The sequence below is a fragment of the Prionailurus viverrinus genome, chromosome C1 (genome assembly GCF_022837055.1).
Source record: "Prionailurus viverrinus isolate Anna chromosome C1, UM_Priviv_1.0, whole genome shotgun sequence".
Taxonomy (NCBI): Eukaryota; Metazoa; Chordata; class Mammalia; order Carnivora; family Felidae; genus Prionailurus; species Prionailurus viverrinus.
The window spans coordinates 204,481,931-204,492,896 of NC_062568.1; the positions used below are offsets into that span (position 1 = coordinate 204,481,931).

Genomic DNA, 10,966 nt, shown 5'->3' on the forward strand with positions numbered 1-10,966 from the left:
ACACAATAATTAACTCTAAGGTACAATATAAAAATAAGTCAAAGAAAGTAACAGGAAGCATAAAATACTACCTGATTGCCATGATTTGTATTTGTGTGGTCGTATGATAAAGACTGAATTTTAAAAACTAATCAAAATTAAGTACGGATATTCAGATGATGCTGGGGAGGGGGATTATGGAGGAGCTAAATATTCATTTTCCTTAGTTGCAATCAATAGATAATTAAAAATAAAAAATCAAGGGAGCATTATAGACATGTTATTTAGACATCTAAAAATTAAAAAAAAAAAACCACACAGCTAACACGAGTAGCAAGTGATTGCCTCTGGATACACAGTTTGTCTCGACTCTTACGTGTTTTTAAGAGGTGATTGCTAATACATGGGTCCCAGGGAGCTGAAATTTCAACCTTTATTACTACTCAGTGGCACAGAAAGGTGAACGTAGTAGCCAGACTCTAAGATGAATTCCTGATGATTCTTGCCTCCCTGCTAGTCACAGCCTTGGGCTGTCTCCTCCCACGCTGAATATGGCTCATCTGTATAGCCAACAGGATATCGCAGAAATAATGGAGTGTCACTTCTGAGGCTGGATCAAAAAAGGCACTGCGTTTTCTCTCTTGGATCGCTCACTCTGAAGGACGTCACCTGCCGTGTCATGAGAACACTCAAGCAGGCCACGTGGTGAAGAGCGTCGGCTTCCTGCCAGTAGCCAGCTACACTAACCAGCCACCTGAGTGTGGCAACTTTGAAATAGATCCTCCAGCCACAGTCAAGCCCTCAGATCACTGCAACAAGCTGACACCCTGACTGCAACCTCAGGAGAACCCTTAGGCCAGCATCATTCAGCTAAGTCACTCCTGATTTCCAAATTCATAAAAATTGTGACAGAGTAAAGGTTTATAACAGTTTTTTAAGCCTCTGTACTTTGGGGTTATTTGTTACATGGCAACAGATAACTGATACAGACTTCCGTACCTAGAAGCAGAATGTTGCCATAACAACAACAACAACAACAACAACAACAACAAAATACATGCTAAAAATATGGCTGTGGCTTTCAAACCAAGCAGTGGGCAGGAGCTGAAAGAACTTTGGGTGAGAGTATTAGTGAAACCCTAAAGCGGCTCAAAGAGACTTCTAGCAGAATCCTGTTAGCCTTCAAGGAGACTGCGTTGGCAAGAGTACGAAGAAAATGCTGCTGGAAAGCAGAGGAATGAGATCCTTGCTATGCAATGGCACTGCCTGTGGTGTAATGGAACCGTGGTGTAATGGCCCCGTTGCCTGCAGGGATGTAGAAAGTAGAAAATGTATCTAATGAGCTGGACGATCTAGCAAAGGAGATTTGCAGCCAGAGTGTTGGAGATGTTATTTGGTTTCTTCTTGCTTCCAATCATAAAGAGCAGGAAAAGAGAGGTAAGCTAAAGAAGAATCATTAAGAAAGAAAGAAAGAAAGAAAGAAAGAAAGAAAGAAAGCAAGCAAGCAAGCAAGCAAGCCAGGACTTACTGGTTTTGGAAATTCCATTCTCTGCAGATGACAAATGAGGCTAAAATTAAGAAATGGTTCCCAGGTAAAAAGCAAATTCAGAACCTTCTTGGGAAAACATGGTATAAACATAAAGCTGAGGCTGTGGCTATAAAATCCTTTGCTCAGACCTTAGAAATATCTAAGGTGGTACCTCGAAAACCATCCAAACCACAGGGCTCCTGAGAAGGTTAAGGTTGTCCCTCAGCAGTTTTAGCAAAAACCCAAAGTAGAAAAGGGCTTATCTCAAACACATTTGGAATGTGGCTATGTCTAATGGAATCAGCTCCAGTGACATTCCTTTTTAATCTTTATTTTATTTTGTTTTTTTATATGTATGTATGTATGTATGTATGTATGTCTTTATTTATTTTTGACTAGGCTTCATGCCCAGCACAGAACTTGAACTCACGATGCTGAGATCAAGACCTGAACTGAGATCGAGTTGGACACTTAACCGACTGAACCACCCAGGCACCCCGTCCAGTGACATTAACAGTAGACTCACAATGTTTTCAAGAGAATAGTGCTGGCAGATATATTATCAGCTCGGACTGTAAGGGACAGAGACAGTACCAAAGGGAAAAAAGTCTATGAGTCCGGAGTTATACCACCAAATGCAGACTGAAAAAACTGTGAAGATAGAAACATGAGCTATCGGGATACCTGGGTGGCTCGGTTGAGCATCCGACTCTTGATTTCGGCTCATGGTTTATGAGATTGAGCCCTGCTCCAGGCTCCATGCTAAGTGTGAAGGCTACTTGTGATTCTCCCTCTCCTGCTCCCTTTGCCCCTCTCCCACTGTGCTCTCTCTCAATAATAAATAAAATAAATAAACATTTAAAAAGAAGAAACATGAGCTATCGTCCACGTAAAAGGAACAGTGACTCAGAGGGTATAACCAAGAGCTCAGAGGGCAGACCCCAAAGCCATATGAGGAATTATTCCTCGTCCTTAAATCCAGATAAGAAACTATCACCCTGTGCCTGCTGGGTTTTAGAATTGTTATGGTCCCTTGACTCCCATGTGCTTTGCATTTCCCCCTTTATGAACAGGAGTGTCTACAGCAATTGTTTTCTGCCTGTCCTGCCACTGTACATGCGTGAGGAAGATAACTCGCCTCTTTAGCTCACAGGTCTTTAGATCGAGAAGAATGGTATTAACAACACTGCACTTAAGGAATTACACCTGGACCCGATTTAGATGACGAGGTTCCAGACTTTGAGCTGATGCTAATGGAATGATATTTGGAGGGGCATCTTTGGAAGGAGGGAGTGTGTTTTGCACATGAATCATTAGGGACAGAAGGTAGACTATGACGGCCGGCCTCCAAAATAACATCCAGCTCATCTTACCTCCTGGCATTCACACCCTCATATGGTCTCATCCCACATGAAACAGAGCTGACTGGGTGGTCAAGAGAATACTGTAGAAATGGTGGAGTTTGACTTCTCAACTAGATCATAAAATTCACTATGGCTTCTGTCTCGTTCTCTCTCTCTCCGAGCAATCTGTAGGAAGTCAGCTGCCCTGTTATGAGGATAAAAGTAGCCCTTGAAAGGTCCATGTGGTGAAGAACTTGGGCCTCCTGCTACAAGCTAGCACAAACTTGCCAGCCACCGAGAATCAGCTCCAGTCAAGCATCAAATGACTCCAGTCAAGCTAGCCACCCCTATGATTACATCTTCAGGTAGAGGCAGTGATCCAGACCCACCAGGTAAGATGCTCCAGCAATTCTGCCCCGCACATGCTGTGAGATAATACAATTTGCTGTGTTTGGATGTAATTTTTTATGCAGTAATAGATAACTAATACGGTGAAGGTTTGAGTTCTATTGTAGTCGACAGCTTTGATTTCGCTCCGATAACTTGACGAGACCCCATCCTCTACACAACAGTACTTTCAGAGACTTAGGTTTAGGAAGCACTCTGATTGTGCCTATGCTATCCTGATTTTCTTCCAGAATAAAGAAGGAAGGTTCCACCCACCAGGGAAATGGTTTCACCAGTCATGTGCTTAAGGGACAAGTCATAATACAACCACCAAGATTTCATGGAGCCACAAAGATCAGTCCTCTTATCAGTGAGAAATTATTTCCACTGATAGAACTGGAGAAAGATGTAGACTTTTATTTGTTCATCAAATGCAATCTTCTAAAAAACTCATACCAAGAGGGAAAAAAATGCAGCTTCAAGAAATGGTAGCAACTGAATAGTCACCCGTCGACCAAGGATAATTTAGGCCTAAATCCTCCATGGGAACAGAAAGATAAAATAAATGTGGACCCCTGAATACGCTCACAAATTCACTTACTTCCAGCTCAGCAAGAGCTGGAAGGCAAAAACTTTATTAAAGGGCCTAAAACAACAAAACAGACAAAAACAGGAAGCAAACCAAATTCTCCTTCTTCGGGATTTTATTATACTTTCACTTTTTTTTTTTTTTCTTTCCACAGCTGACCACACAAGGTTCGTCCCGTACCAAGAGTTTCTTCTTGCCCTCCCCCCAAAAGAAAGCTCACCATTGGAGAGCTTGTCAACTGCTATACTGGGGCGGTCGGTGTGGTGGGAATGGTAACAGGCATGATCAGGCCTGATGAGGTATTCAGCTTTCAGCCCTCAGGAAGGCTTAAGCCCCACGTGATCAACTCAGCCTTGTCTATCTGTCCTAATCTACTGTAAAAATATGATAGTGTTCTCTGTGTGCCAAGACTTGGGGAGCCGTGATCCACAGAAATCACCAGTGACTTGTTCACCAGACTAGAAGCTTCCAATGAGCCCACTCATGTTTCGCTTATTTGATTGTTAGTTTTCTCCATATCCAGAATTCCTAGCCCAAGAGCTCAAGACTCAATAAGTGGTAGTTCAATTAATGATTTAACTTGCTAAGAAGACTGAGATGGGAAGGTCTAGCCAATAACTGACAGGCAGACATGAAGATACCGAACTGATCATTTTCATTGCTTCCAGGGCAACACACTATCGCCTACTTTTAGAAAAAGAAATCTAACCGGAAAAACAGCTCAGAGATGATCTTTTCTAGGGCGCTGAATCATATAGATTGTGTCCTAAAAAAAAATTAACTCATGGTTCAAAAGTACTAGTTTAATGTCTTTTGGAGACTCCTAGTGAGACCATCGAAATTACTTTACCTTGATCTCCCACGTTGCTGTATTTGTATTTTTTCCTCTATAATAGGAGAAATAAATAACTGAAGGGGTTCCTGGGTGACTCAGTCACTTGAGTGTCTGATTCTTGATTTCAGCTCAGGTCATGATCTCCCAGTTCATGGGTCCAAGCCCTGCGTCAGGCTCTGCGCTGACAGCATGGGGCCTGCTTAGGATTCTATCTCTCCCTCTCTCTGCCCCTCCCCTGCTCGTGTGCATTCTCTCTCTCTCTCTCTCTCTCTCTCTCTCTCTCTCTCTGTCTCTCTCAAAAGAAAGAAAAGAAAAGAAAAGAAAAGAAAAGAAAAGAAAAGAAAAAATAAATGAAGATGAAACCCTAGGATGACATTGTAAATGATGTAGAAGACGACTATATGTCTGAAGAAATACTGCAAAACAGTGTGAACAATGTGACCTTAATATGTAGTTAAATGCAGGCCACTTATCCACACAGTTTTGTAATATAGGTGTATATACATATATAATTGAGTCTCTCTCTCTCTCTAATTCTATCCATCCATCTAAAAGCTAGGGATACACCCTACCTGATGTTATCGCCTGTGACTCATTTTCTTCTTTTCTGTATCTTATTACAAATGTTCCCACATTGAATAGTTACGCTATATAACTAGATTACAATTATTTACTGATTGTATTAACAATGGAAATGCAACTGATGCCAGTAATTATTAGGAAGAGTATAAGCATGTCTACATTTGAGGAGATCTCCTTAGTAATCTCGACGTGAGGTCAAAAGCCTAATATTGCATTTCATTGGTTTGAGGCTCAGCAATGGGAATGTGGAACTTTCTCTCTCCAGACATGGATTCCAACAATAGGTTCACGCTGACCTGCTACCTGATACCATCTTTCACAGGCCCTATTGTATTAACACACAAATGAACATGTAAGATATAAGAACTTTTTCTCAGAGGAAAATGCAAAAGCACAGATCTGAAAGTATAGATTTCGGCGGCACAATGGAATTGGAAGTTCAGTGGGTATACGGTTCTCTGTCGTAGGCCAAGTGAAAGAGCACAGGCTTTGTTCACACAGCGACAGCTCATTGTTTCTGGAAACCTTCCACCAGAGAGGAGTATTCAATTCCTCCCGAGCTACTTAGCTGAGAAGTAAAGATTTCAGATCATGTGAAGTCACGCAAGTTATCTGGCACCAGTTCTAAGCTCAGCCACCCACCGGAGTCGCTACAATGCAAACCACTAACAAAGAGAAGGTGGAGTTGTAGTGGTCAACAGGGCTTGTTGCGTAATCTTTGGCAAATCCTTGGTCTCTGTGATTTTCCTTAGCTTAAGATGGAGAGAATAATGCTGGTAGGGGAAATGGGGTCTGTAACGCAAGACAGTGCATGTAAAAGTGCTTTGAAAAACCATAAAGTGCTGGGAAAACATAAATATGGTGTTGCCTATGTTATGACCACTATTGCCGTTGGTATCATCAGTTCCTGCATTTACAGAGGAATAGTTAATCCAGGAGTTTTCAGGATATAGTATTGTAATCATCAGAGAAGTGAGTTTTCCTCTTTTGTGACTCTGAGTTGCTCCAAATGCAAATCACACAAAAATGTGCACATTTTAAAACTATGTATTTCCACCCCATTCTATATTCTAGCCCTTCAATGAGGCTTTTAAAAAATCACGGTATTTGATCAAGAGGATAGGCTAGTATTCATTTATCTTCTAGCCCTCCTCATCAAAATGATGGTAGGGAAATAAAAGGAACACAAACCCACAACCATGAATAAAGGCTATCAGAAAATTAGACATTCAAACACATTTCTGCACAATATGAGTTGAATGATGTAACTGTGAGTGAGGAAGAATGCTCAAGGAAGGGCAGCACTGAGAAGACCCAAGCGGTGGTGGTTAGGAAAGGTGGATGGAACTGAGTGAGAGTACGATCCCCTAGCCCTGTGGAACTCTGGAGAGACTTGGGACTGGGCAATATCATGTCCTACAGAACGAGGGTACACCTGCGACAGGGAGATTAACTCAAAGGTTGTGTGTGGAAGGGTTGACTCCCACCTCTGCCTTCACTGGCTCAGGCCTTCCCTGAGCAAGTGAAAAATAAAAGCCAAAGCAAAATCCAATCAGACAAACAACAAGTGGAGTGCTCTTTGTCCAAAGAATGAAATGAACTCTCAGAAGAGAATAAGGGCATCTGATGTGGATATTGGAAGCCGAGAACAAAACTACAGAAATTCGGCCATTTGGGAAACTCTGGCATAATGATTGGCCCCACCTGTTCATCATGAAGCAAAGCTTTCCCCCAACGTGTATATAGTTTCCCACTTGCTTTTTCATCTCCTCATTCTTAAGCATGAACAGACCACCAAGGGTTTCCTGACATTGAAGGACAGTCTGAAATATGAGAGAGACATACATAGAACAAAACAATATGGCCCTAGGGGGAGCAAAGAGATAACATACAAGCAAAACAGAGATTCCAGATTATATTTTATCCATAAAACAAGAAAGGGGGACTGGGACAATGGGACAATCAGAGAGTAAGAAAAAGCTCTTGGAAATTAAAAATTGTTATTGCCAAAAAAATAATACAGAAGCTGAATGTTAAGTTTGAAGGTAGCTTCTAGCAAATCAAACAAAAAGTCAAGGAAGAGATGAAAAAAATACATAAGCAGCAGTGAGAATATGCCAAAAGTCTCAGAGAAAGGGAACAGGGATGATGGGAAAAGCAGAGAGGAAGAAAATCATCAAAGAATAATATAAGCTCACATCACAAGACTGAATGCAATAAAGTCTTACATTTAAAGAGACCATTAAGGGGTGCCTGGGTGGCTCAGTCGGCTGAACATCCAACTCTGGCTCAGGTGATATCTCGCCGTTCATGAGTTCAAGCCCTGCATCGGGCTCTGTGCTGACAGCTCAGAGCCTGGAGCCTGCTTCCGATTCTGTGTCCTTCTCTCTCTGCCCCCACCCCTGCTTGTGCTCTGTCTCTCTCTGTCTTTCAAAAATGAATAAACATTTTTAAAAAATTAAAGAGACCATTAAATAAATGGCAATAATCGTAATATTAGCTAAAGGTTATTAAAAACCTACTATGTGCCAGGCACCCCTTTCAAAAGTTTTACATGCAGTGACTTCTTTAATCCTCCCAATAAATGTAAGAAGTAGCTACCATTTTAATCCCCATTTTACACCTGAGACAAGGGTGGCACTGACTGGTTAAGACGCTTAAACAAGCTAGTAATTGAGAGAACTGGAATTTAAACTCAGGCATGCATGATCCATAATCTACATTCTGAAATATTATATTATCCCTCCTACCACACTCTCACATGGATAAATCATTTTAAAATTTAAGAAGACGGAGGAGAAGGAAATTTTCCTAAAATCTTGCAGATGAAAACAAACAAACAAACGAAAAACTCAAGCTTACCAAAAAAGGAATGACTATGAGACTGGTATTAAATCCCTCTCGGCATCCCACAACATCAGAAGACCACAGAGCAATAATTTCCAAGTTGTGAAAAAAAATAATTTCAACCTAGAATTTCATTTCCAAATTATCAATCCACACTGAGGACAAAATGAATATATTTCTGAACCTGTGAAGGTTTGGAAAGTTTGCCTCAATACCCTTTTCCTTTAAAAGTTATTTGTGGATTGCTCCAGTAAATGAGGAGTAAGTTTAGAAAGAAAAATACATGGAATTCAGGAAATAATGACTACACCCAAAAGAGTGTTAAGGGGTCAGAATAATTAAGGTGACCTAGAGCGACTGGAGCAGGGGAACAAAAAGAAACAGGTTTTCAGGAGACAAATATCCAGAAATAAAGGAGAATTAAGAAATTTGAGAAGAAGAAAAAAAACTTAGGATGAAATCAAACAATTTAAAAAAGACTACCAATAATTCCAAAGGGGAGTGAGGAGCTGTAAGAAAAAAAGAAAATGTAAACAAAGTAAACTATTTGTCATAATGTTAAGCAGAGTTAATTCTGTTTAGAAGCAAAATTATTGACTGTAAAGTGAAAAAAATAAGTAAAAAATAAGGTCAAGAGAACATTGTAAAGCAAAACTTAGGACAGTCACAAGTTGTGAAGGGAAGAGTAGGGGTAATAACCTTATCGTACGTGAGACATGGTTTGGAATTGATTTTATTTATTTATTTATTTATTTATTTATTTATTTATTTTTTTATTTTTTTATGAAATTTATTGACAAATTGGTTTCCATACAACACCCAGTGCTCATCCCAAAAGGTGCCCTCCTCAATACCCATCACCCACCTTCTCCTCCCTCCCACCCCCCATCAACCCTCAGTTTGTTCTCAGTTTTTAACAGTCTCTTATGCTTTGGCTCTCTCCCATTCTAACCTCTTTTTTTTTTCCTTCCCCTCCCCCATGGGTTCCTGTTCAGTTTCTCAGGGTCCACATAAGAGTGAAACCATATGGTATCTGTCTTTCTCTGTATGGCTTATTTCACTTAGCATCACACTCTCTAGTTCCATCCACGTTGCTACAAAAGGCCATATTTCATTTTTTCTCATTGCCACATAATATTCCATTGTGTATATAAACCACAATTTCTTTATCCATTCATCAGTTGATGGACATTTAGGCTCTTTCCATAATTTGGCTATTGTTGAGAGTGCTGCTATGAACATTGGGGTACAAGTGGCCCTATGCATCAGTACTCCTGTATCCCTTGGATAAATTCCTAGCAGTGCTATTGCTGGGTCATAGGGTAGGTCTATTTTTAATTTTCTGAGGAACCTCCACACTGCTTTCCAGAGCGGCTGCACCAGTTTGCATTCCCACCAACAGTGCAAGAGGGTTCCCGTTTCTCCACATCCTCTCCAGCATCTATAGTCTCCTGATTTGTTCATTTTGGCCACTCTGACTGGCGTGAGGTGATACCTGAGTGTGGTTTTGATTTGTATTTCCCTGATAAGGAGCGACGCTGAACATCTTTTCATGTGCCTGTTGGCCATCCGGATGTCTTCTTTAGAGAAGTGTCTATTCATGTTTTCTGCCCATTTCTTCACTGGGTTATTTGTTTTTCGGGTGTGGAGTTTGGTGAGCTCTTGATAGATTTTGGATACTAGCCCTTTGTCCGATATGTCATTTGCGAATGTCTTTTCCCATTCCGTTGGTTGCCTTTTAGTTTTGTTGGTTGTTTCCTTTGCTGTGCAGAAGCTTTTTATCTTCATAAGGTCCCAGTAATTCACTTTTGCTTTTAATTCCCTTGCCTTTGGGGATGTGTCGAGTAAGAGATTGCTACGGCTGAGGTCAGAGAGGTCTTTTCCTGCTTTCTCCTCTAAGGTTTTGATGGTTTCCTGTCTCACATTTAGGTCCTTTATCCATTTTGAGTTTATTTTTGTGAATGGTGTGAGAAAGTGGTCTAGTTTCAACCTTCTGCATGTTGCTGTCCAGTTCTCCCAGCACCATTTGTTAAAGAGGCTGTCTTTTTTCCATTGGATGTTCTTTCCTGCTTTGTCAAAGATGAGTTGGCCATACGTTTGTGGGTCTAGTTCTGGGGTTTCTATTCTATTCCATTGGTCTATGTGTCTGTTTTTGTGCCATGGAATTGATTTTAAAAAGCAACAAAAACGTGACATGAAAGTAACCTACAGAGGAGCTAAAAGGGACATAACTATTATGTCCATATATGTAGATTCTCAAGAAAAATATACATTCCAGGTACCTTTTCTATGGTAAGTTCCAGAAGGCATGTTCCACTAAAGTTAGATGAAGACATGCCAAGGGGAATTTCTAGAGTGATGATGAAGGGAAACAAACCTAGACAGCCACCAGTCCAAGTGGACTAGAAGGATGAAGGAGCCCTACATCCAAGAAGAAATTGAAAATGAGAGCTTACTTGACATGCCCAAACAAATTTAAAAGAGGTTTACAATTACAGATGAGAGTTTGGGAATGACTGGCTAATAGGCATGTTGAAAATGAGGGGAAAATCAAAGGCAATTATAAACTCCAGAGAAACCAAATTTGTGCAAGACAAGATGTATAAACATGACTTGGTTGGTAAAAAAAAAAAAATGTATATTCTCAGTTTAACAGAAATCCCAAACAGTCATTTCATGAAAATTCTGATATAATCACATCGAAGGAATTAAGAGAGAAAGCACAGGTATGTGTACGCAGAAGGGCAGGAAGGATGCGAGATCTAAATCGTCATCTTTCTCATAGGAAATAAAATTAATATGTAAAACCAAAGAATGACAAAATCACGGTGTAAGTATATCCATTAGAAAAATGGAGTTACAAAACTGAAACAGAG

At 40.5% G+C, this 10,966-nt stretch overlaps 1 long non-coding RNA gene across 1 annotated transcript; it reads left to right on the plus strand.

Annotated features, from left to right (window-relative positions):
• Window positions 1–1,045: 1,045 nt before the first annotated feature.
• Window positions 1,046–3,757, plus strand: LOC125172151 (uncharacterized). The gene is made up of 3 exons (XR_007154618.1): window positions 1,046–1,416; window positions 3,043–3,242; window positions 3,489–3,757. It is a non-coding gene; the product is annotated as an uncharacterized LOC125172151 (long non-coding RNA).
• Window positions 3,758–10,966: the final 7,209 nt, after the last annotated feature.